Below are 8974 nucleotides of genomic sequence, written 5' to 3'. Positions count from 1 at the left end.
TAATTACTTTGGTTGAATCTGATCCATTTTATGGCTATGAATCTGAAACTGTTGTGGCACATCTTACTAAGTTAAATGATATAGCCGCCCTTTTTACTAATGATGAGAGATCCCGTTACTTTTATATACTCAAAATATTTCCGTTCTCATTAAAGGGTGATGCTAAGATATGGTTTAATTCTCTTGATCCTGGTTGTGTGCGTAGTCCCCAGGATATGATTTATTACTTCTCTGCTAAATATTTCCCTGCTCATAAGAAACAAGCTACTTTGAGGGAAATATACAACTTCGTGCAAATTAAAAAAGAGAGTCTCCCACAAGCTTGGGGGAGGCTTCTCAAGTTACTTAATGCTTTGCCTGATCACCCTCTTAAGAAACCTGAAATACTTGATATCTTTTATAGTGGACTAATCGATGCTTCCAGAGATTACCTGGATAGTTGTGCTGGTTCTCTTTTCAGGGAAAGAACACCGGATGAAGCTGAAATCCTATTGAATAATATGTTGACAAATGAAAATAATTGGGCACCTCCTGAGCCAGCTCCTGAGCCAACTCCTGCTCTAATTACTGAGCCTATTCCTAAACCAACTCCGAAGAAGAGAGGTGTTCTATTTCTCAGTCCTGAAGATATGCAAGAGGCAAAGAAATCTATGAAAGAAAAAGGTATTAAAGCTAAAGACGTTAAGAATTTACCTCCTATTGAAGAAATACATGGTCTTAATTCACCGCCTGTTGAAGAAACATATGATCTCAATTCTTTATTTATTGAAGAACCTCCTGATCCCGATATCCTGACACACATAGTAAAGGTAAATTCTCTCTATAGATATGATAAAGCCGAAGTCCCTCCTACTAAAATTGCTAGTCAGTGCTTGGATGAGTTTGATAACTTTATGTTTAAGCAAGAAGACTTCAATGCTTATTTTGGTAGAAAATTAAAACAAGATGCTGATATGATTAAATACTTGGGTGATTATATGGCTAATATTAGAGGTGAACTTAAACTTGTTAGCAAACATGCTTCTATGGTTACCACTTGCTAAGTCTTGAGCTTGCGTTGGTTTTCCCCGAAGAGGAAGGGATGATGTAGCAGAGTAGCGTAAGTATTTCCCTAAGTTTTTGAGAACCAAGGTATCAATCCAGTAGGAGCCCACGCTCAAGTCCCTCATACCTGCACAAAGCAATAGCTACTCGCAACCAACGCGATTAGGGGTTGTCAAGCCCTTCACGGTCACTTACGAGAGTGAGATCTGATAGATATAATATTTTTGGTATAAAGATGCAAAGTAAAAAGTAAAGGCAAAGTAAAAAAGCAAAACAAGATTAAAGTGATGGAGATTGATATGATGGGAATAGACCCAGGGGCCATAGGTTTCACTAGTGGCTTCTCTCAGGAGCATAAGTATTCTACGGTGGGTGAACAAATTACTGTTGAGCAATTGACAGAATTGAGCATAGTTATGAGAATATATAGGCATGATCATGTATATAGGCATCACGTCCGTCACAAGTAGATCGAAACGATTCTGCATCTACTACTATTACTCCACTCATCGACCACTATCCAGCATGCATCTAGAGTATTAAGTTAAAAACAGAGTAACGCCTTAAGCAAGATGACATGATGTAGAGAGATAAATTCATGCAATATGAAATGAACCCCATCTTGTTATCCTCGATGGCAACGATACAATACGTGCCTTGCTGCCCCTTCTGTCACTGGGTAAGGACACCGCAAGATCGAACCCAAAGCTAAGCACTTCTCCCATGGCAAGAACTACCAATCTAGTTGGCCAAACCAAACGGATAATTCAAAGAGACTTGCAAAGATAACCAATCATACATAAAAGAATTCAGAGAAGATTCAAATATTATTCATAGATAGACTTGATCATAAACCCACAATTCATCGATCTCAACAAACACACCGCAAAAAGAAGATTACATCGAATAGATCTCCACAAGAGAGGGGGAGAACTTTGTATTGAGATTCAAAGAGAGAGAAGAAGCCATCTGGCTACTAACTATGGACCCGAAGGTCTGAGGTAAACTACTCATACTTCATCGGAGGGGCTAGGATGATGTAGAAGCCCTCCGTGATGACGGCCCTCTTCCGGCGGGGCTCTGGAACATGCCCCAAGATGGGATCTCGTGGATACAGAAAGTTGCGGTAGTGGAATTAGGTTTTTGGCTCTTGTTCCGATCGTTTGGGGGTACGTGTGTATATATAGGAGGAAGAAGTACGCCGGAGGAGCAACAAGGGGCCCATGAGGCAGGGGGGCGCGCCCTAGGGGGGGCGCCCCCCACCCTCGTGACTGCCTCTTTTGTTCCTTGGAGCAGGGTCTAAGTCTCCTGGATCACGTTCGGTGAGAAAATCACGTTCCCGAAGATTTTATTCCGTTTGGACTCCGTTTGATATTCCGTTTCTTCGAAACACTGAAATAGGCAAAAAAATAGCAATTCTTGGCTGGGCCTCCGGTTAATAGGTTAGTTCCAAAAATAATATAAAAGTGGAAAATAAAGCCCAATATAGTCCAAAACAGTAGATAATATAGCATGGCGCAATCAAAAATTATAGATACGTTGGAGACGTATCAGGCATCCCCAAGCTTAATTCCTGCTCGTCCTCGAGTAGGTAAATGATAAAAAGAGAATTTTTGATGCGGAGTGCTACTTGGCATAATTTCAATGTAAATCTTATTAATTGTGGTATGAATATTCAGATTAGAAAGATTCAAGACAAAAGTTTATATTGACATAAAAATAATAATACTTCAAGCATACTAACAGAGCAATTATGTCTTCTCAAAATAACATGGCCAAAGAAAGTTATCTCTACAAAATCATATAGTCTGGCTATGCTCCATCTTCACAACACAAAGTATTTAAATCATGCACATCCCCGATGACAAGCCAAGCGATTGTTTCATACTCTAACTTTTTCAAAACTTTTTCAATCTTCACGCAATACATGAGCGTGAGCCATGGATATATCACTATAGGTGGAATAGAATGGTGGTTGTGGAGAAGACAAAAAAAGAGGGGAAGATAGTCTCACATCAACTAGGCGTATCAACGGGCTATGGAGATGCCCATCAATAGATATCAATGTGAGTGAGTAGGGATTGCCATGCAACGGATGCACTAGAGCTATAAATGTATGAAAGCTCAACGAAAGAAACTAGTGGGTCTGCATCCAACTTGCTTGCTCACGAAGACCTAGGGCAATTTTGAGGAAGCCCATCATTGGAATATACAAGCCAAGTTCTATAATGTAAAATTCCCACTAGTATATCAAAGTGACTACATATGAGACTCTCTATATGAAGAACATGGTGCTACTTTGAAGCACAATATATGAGACTTGCTATATCATGGTGCTACTTTGAAGCACAAGTGTGGAAAAAGGATAGTAGCATTGCCCCTTTTTTGGGCCTTCTTTTTTTCTTTGGCCTTTCTCTCTTTTTTTATTGGGACAATGCTCTATTGAATGATGATCATCACACTTCTATTTATCTACAACTCAATGATTACAACTCGATTCTAAAACAAAGTATGACTCTATATGGATGCCTCCGGCGGTGTACCGGGATATGCAATGAATCAAGAGTGACAAGTATGAAGAAATTATGAACGGTGGCTTTTCCACAAATACTATGTCAACTACATGATCATGCTAAGCAATATGACAATGATGAATGTGTCATGATGAACTAGATGGTGGAAAGTTGCATGGCAATATATCTCGGAATGGCTATGGAAATGCCATAATAGGTAGGTATGGTGGCTGTTTTGAGGAAGGTATATGGTAGGTGTATGATACCGACGAAAGGTGCGCGGTATTAGAGAGGCTAGCAAAGGTGGAAGGGTGAGAGTGCGTATAATCCATGGACTCAACATTAGTCATAAAGAACTCATATAATTATTGCAAAAATCTAGAAGTTACCAAAGCAAAGTATTACACACATGCTCCTAGGGGGATAGATTGGTAGGAAAAGACCATCGCTCGTCCCCGACCGCCACTCATAAGGAAGACAATCAATAAACAAATCTTGCTCCGACTTCGTTACATAACGGTTCACCATATGTGCATGCTACGGGAATCACAAACTCTAACACAAGTATTCTTTAAATTCACAACTACTCAACTAGCATGACTTTAATATTATCAGCTCCATATCTCAAAACAATTATCATGCTTCAATCTTTTCTTAGTATTCAACACACTCAAAAGAAAGTTTCACAAATCTTGAATACCAAGCATATTATTATTAAGCAAATTACCATGCTATTAAGAGACTCTCAAAATAATTTAAGTGAAGCATGAGAGATCAACAGTTTCTTTAAAATGAATCCACCACCGTTCTCTAAAAGATCTAAGTGAAGCACATAAAGCAAAATTATAATGCTCAAAAGATATAAGTGAAGCACATAGAGCAAAACTACTTAGCTCAAAAGATATAAGTGAAGCACATAGAGTATTCTACCAAATTTTAATTCATGTATGGCTCTCTCAAAAGGTGTGTACAGCAAGGATGATTGTGGCATACTAAGACACAACGACACAAATAATACAAGATGCTACAAGCAAAACACATATCATGTTGGTGAATAAAAATATAGCTCCAAGTAAATTACCGATGGAAGTGGACGAAAGAGGGGATGCCTTCCAGGGCATCCCCAAGCTTTGACTTTTTTGGTGTCCTTGGATTATCTTGGGGGTGCCATGGGCATCCCCAAGATTAGGCTCTTGCCACTCCTTGTTCCATGATCCATCAAAAGAATTCACCCAAAACTTGAAAACTTCACAACACAAAACTCAAAATAGAAAACTCGTGAGCTCCGTTAGCGAAAGAAAAAAAAAGACCACTTCAAGGTACTGTAATGAACTCATTATTTATTTATATTGGTGTTAAAACTACTGTATTCCAACTTCTCTATGGATTATAAACTATTTTACTAGCCATAGATTCATCAAAATAAGCAAACAACACATGAAAAACAGAATCTGTCAAAAACAGAACAGTCTGTAGTAATATGTAGCTAGCGAAAGATCTGGAACCCCAAAAATTCTAAAATAAATTTCTGGACGTGAGGAATTTATCTATTAATCATCTTCAAAAAGAATTAACTAAATAGAGCTCTTTAAATAAAAAATGACAGCAGTTCTCGTGAGCGCTAAAGTTTCTGTTTTTTACAGCAAGTTCAACAAGACTTTCCCCAAGTCTTCCCAATGGTTCTACTTGGCACAAACACTAATTAAGCACAAAAAACATAACCAAAACAGAGTATAAATAATTTATTTATTAATAAGCAGGAGCAAAAAGCAAGGAATAAAATTAAAATTGGGTTGCCTCCCAACAAGCGCTATCGTTTAACGCCCCTAGCTAGGCATAAAAGCGAGGATAGATCTAGGTATTGCCATCTTTGGTAGGCAATCCATAAGTGGATCTCATGATAGTTTCATATGGTAATTTTATTTTATTTCTTGGAAAGTTTTCCATGCCATTTTTTAATGGAAATTGAAATCTAATATTCCCTTCCTTCATATCTATAATCGCACCAACCATTCTAAGGAAAGGTCTACCAAGAATAATAGGGCAAGAAGGATTGCAATCTATATCAAGAACAATGAAATCTACGGGTACATAATTCCTATTTGCAAAAATAAGAACATCATTAATCCTTCCCATAGGTTTCTTAATAGTGGAATCCGTAAGATGCAAGTTTAGAGAGCAATCATCAAAATTACGGAAATCTAGCAAATCACACAAAGTCTTGGGAATAGTAGATACACTAGCACCCAAATCACACAAAGCATAAAACTCATGATCTTTAATTTTAATTTTAATAGTTGGTTCCCACTCATCATAGAGTTTTCTAGGGATAGAAACTTTCAACTCAAGTTTTTCTTCATAAGATTGCATCAAGGCATCAACAATATGTTCGGTGAAGGCTTTATTTTGACTATAAGCATGTGGAGAATTTAGCACGGATTGCAACAAGGAAATACAATCAATTAAAGAGCAACTTTCATAATTAAATTCCTTGAAATCCAATATAGTGGGTTTAGCAACATCTAGATTTTTATTTCTTTCAATCCCACTTTCATCAATTTCATCATTAAGATCTAAATACTTTGAATTTTTAGAACGCCTTCTAGGTAAAGGAAGATCATATTCAGTTTCATCAGGATTCATATTGCAAAACAAAGATTTAATAGGGGACACATCAATAACTTTTAGATCTTCATCTTGATTTTCATAGGAATGGGAGGAACACGCTTTAATAAAGGCATCTTTGGAAGCACGCATCCTAGCGGTTCTTTCTTTGCACTCATCAATGGAAATTCTCATGGCTTTGAGAGACTCATTGATATCATGTTTAGGAGGAATAGATCTAAGCTTTAAAGAATCAACCTCAAGAGAAATTGTATCAACGTTTCTAGCCAAATCATCAACTTTAAGCAATTTCTCCTCAAGCAAAGCATTAAAATTCTTTTATGAATTCATAAACTCTTTAACACTATTCTCAAATTCAGAGGGCATCTTATTATAATTTCCATAAGAGTTGTTGTAGGAATTCCTATAATTATTAGAAGGATTACTAGGATATGGCCTAGGATTAAAATTCCCTCTATAAGTGTTGTTACCAAAATTATTCTTACCAACAAAATTCACATCCATAGATTCATTGTTATTCTCAATCAAAGTAGACAAAGGCATATCATTAGGATCAGAAGAAACACTCTTAGTAGCAAATAATTTCATAAGTTCATCCATCTTTCCACTCAACACGTTAATTTCTTCTATCGCATGCACTTTTTTAATAGAAGATCTTTCAGTATGCCATTGAGAATAATTAACCATAATATTATCTAGGAGTTTAGTAGCATCTCCTAAAGTGATTTCCATAAAAGTGCCTCCCACGGCCGAATCTAAAAGATTTCTAGAAGCAAAATTCAATCCGGCATAAATTTTTTGTATAATCATCCACAAATTCAAACCATGAGTAGGGCAATTATGTATCATTAATTTCATTCTCTCCCAAGCTTGTGCAACATGTTCATGATCAAGTTGTTTAAAGTTCATAATATCGTTTCTAATAGAGATGATCTTAGCGGGAGGAAAATACTTAGAGATAAAAGCATCTTTGCACTTGTTCCATGAATCAATACTATTCTTAGGCAAAGACGAAAACCAAACTTTAGCATGATTTCTAAGCGAAAAAGGAAATAGCTTCAATTTAACGACATCATTATTGACATCTTTTTTCTTTTGCATATCACATAAATACGAAGCTATTCAGATGAGTAGCGGCATCTTCACTAGGAAGGCCGGCGAATTGATCTTTCATAACAAGATTCAACAAAGCAGTATTAATTTCACAAGATTCAGCATCGGTAAGAGGAGCAATCGGAGTGCTAAGGAAATCATTATTATTGGTGTTAGTGAAGTCACACAATTTAGTAGTATCTTGAGCCATCGCGACAAGCAAGCAATCTAACACACGAGCAAACAAAAGCAAACGGGCAAAAAGAGGCAAATAGAGAGGGAGGATAGAGAGAGAGGGCGAATAAAACGGCAAGGGTGAATTGGGGGGAGAGGAAAACGAGAGGCAAATGGCAAATAATGTAATGCGAGAGATAGGGATTGTGATGGGTACTTGGTATGTTGACTTTTTGCGTAGATTCCCCGGCAACGGCGCCAGAAATCCTTCTTACTACGTCTTGAGCTTGCGTTAGTTTTTCCCGAAGAGGAAGGGATGATGCAGCAGAGTAGCGTAAGTATTTCCCTCAGTTTTTGAGAACCAAGGTATCAATCCAGTAGGAGCCCACGCTCAAGTCCCTCGTACCTGCACAAAGCGATAGCTACTCGCAACCAACACGATTAGGGGTTGTCAAGCCCTTCACGGTCACTTACGAGAGTGAGATCTAATAGATATAATATTTTTGGTATTTTTGGTATAAAGATGCAAAGTAAAAAGTAAAGGCAAAGTAAAAAGCAAAACAAGATTAAAGTGATGGAGATTGATATGATGAGAATAGACCCGGGGGCCATAGGTTTCACTAATGGCTTCTCTCAGGAGCATAAGTATTCTATGGTGGGTGAACAAATTACTGTTGAGCAATTGACAGAATTGAGCATACTTATGAGAATATCTAGGCATGATCATGTATATAGGCATCACGTACATGACAAGTAGATCGAAATGATTCTGCATCTACTACTATTACTCCACTCATCGACCGCTATCCAGCATGCATCTAGAGTATTAAGTTAAAAACAGAGTAACGCCTTAAGCAAGATGACATGATGTAGAGAGATAAATTCATGCAATATGAAATGAACCCCATCTTGTTATCCTCGATGGCAACGATACAATACGTGCCTTGCTTCCCCTTCTGTCACTGGGTAAGGACACCGCAAGATCGAACCCAAAGATAAGCACTTCTCCCATGGCAAGAACTACCAACCTAGTTGGCCAAACCAAACGGATAATTCGAAGAGACTTGCAAAGATAACCAATCATACATAAAAGAATTCAGAGAAGATTCAAATATTATTCATAGATAAACTTGATCATAAACCCACAATTCATCGGTCTCAAGAAACACACCACAAAAAGAAGATTACATCGAATAGATCTCCACAAGAGAGGGGGAGAACTTTGTATTGAGATTCAAAGAGAGAGAAGAAGCCATCTAGCTACTAACTATGGACCCGAAGGTCTGAGGTAAACTACTCACACTTCATCGGAGGGGCTAGGATGATGTAGAAGCCCTCCGTGATGACGGCCCTCTTCCGGCGGAGCTCCGGAACAGGCCCCAAGATGGGATCTCATGGATACAGAAAGTTGCGGCGGTGGAATTAGGTTTTTGGCTCCTGTTCCGATCGTTTGGGCGTATGTGTGTATATATAGGAGGAAGAAGTACGCCGGAGGAGCAACGAGGGGCCCATGAGACAGGGGGCGC

Source organism: Triticum dicoccoides, chromosome 3A (assembly GCF_002162155.2).
Source record: "Triticum dicoccoides isolate Atlit2015 ecotype Zavitan chromosome 3A, WEW_v2.0, whole genome shotgun sequence".
In the NCBI taxonomy this organism is placed as follows: domain Eukaryota; kingdom Viridiplantae; phylum Streptophyta; class Magnoliopsida; order Poales; family Poaceae; genus Triticum; species Triticum dicoccoides.
Note: the sequence above shows the minus strand (reverse complement) of the source record.